Source organism: Dermacentor silvarum, chromosome 8 (genome assembly GCF_013339745.2).
Source record: "Dermacentor silvarum isolate Dsil-2018 chromosome 8, BIME_Dsil_1.4, whole genome shotgun sequence".
Lineage (NCBI taxonomy): Eukaryota > Metazoa > Arthropoda > Arachnida > Ixodida > Ixodidae > Dermacentor > Dermacentor silvarum.
The window spans coordinates 22,604,149-22,605,116 of record NC_051161.1 but is presented as its reverse complement, the minus strand read 5'-3'; positions in this window follow the sequence as shown (position 1 = coordinate 22,605,116).

Below are 968 nucleotides of genomic sequence, written 5' to 3'. Positions count from 1 at the left end.
TCACGGAACATGCGAGATACAGGCGTGCGGAGCAGTGCTCGTGGCGCCATCTTGTGACGCTGACGACAACTGAAATACGCTAAACTATATTCACAGCTATGGTACTTTACCTATTTGATTTTGCAATGGCATCTAAAAAAGCACACAAGTGACGCTGACGCATTTTTCTCAGCTAATTGGTGTAGTGAGATGTGTGTGAGGAAGGGGGGGGACTTCTCTTTTCCTTTCTCCCGGCCTCTTTCATCCGTCACCGTCTCACCTGCAGTAGCACGCCAAACATGTCGCCTGGCTAAACTCTCTCTCTCTCGATCATCATCATCATAATCATCAGCCTATATTTATGTCCACCGCAGGACGAAGGCCTCTCCCTGCGACCTCCAATTACCCCTGTCTTGCGCTAGATGATTCCAACTTGCGCCTGCAAATTTCCTAACTTCATCACCCCACCTACTTTTCTGCCGTCCTCGACTGCGCTTCCCTTCTCTTAGTATCCATTCTGTAACCCTAATGCTCCACCGGTTATCCATCCTACGCATTACATGGCCTGCCGAGCTCCATTTTTCCTCTTAATGTCAACTAGAATATTGGTTATCCCCGTTTGCTCTCTGATCCACACCGCTCTCTTCCTGTCTCTCCAGATACTCGCCCTCAAACGGATAGTTACAGGCATCATCAATATTTACCACTCTCCTGTAAAATCCATTGTCCACATTTTCACCGCCTCTTCGAACCACATCTTCGAAAGTAAGATGACCCCATAAGTAGATTTGGCTTGACATGAATCTGCATTCTCTCAGTTTGAAGAGAGATTGAGCAAAATCAGTCAAGAAGAAACAGGCCAACCTATAGATGCAGTAAGGGTAAAAGCAGATGAATTCGGGCTGGTGCTCGCAAACAACTATGCAGCTTTAGAACATGAAGATGAAGAAAACATAGAGGTAATGAATGAATCCGTAACTACGCTGATT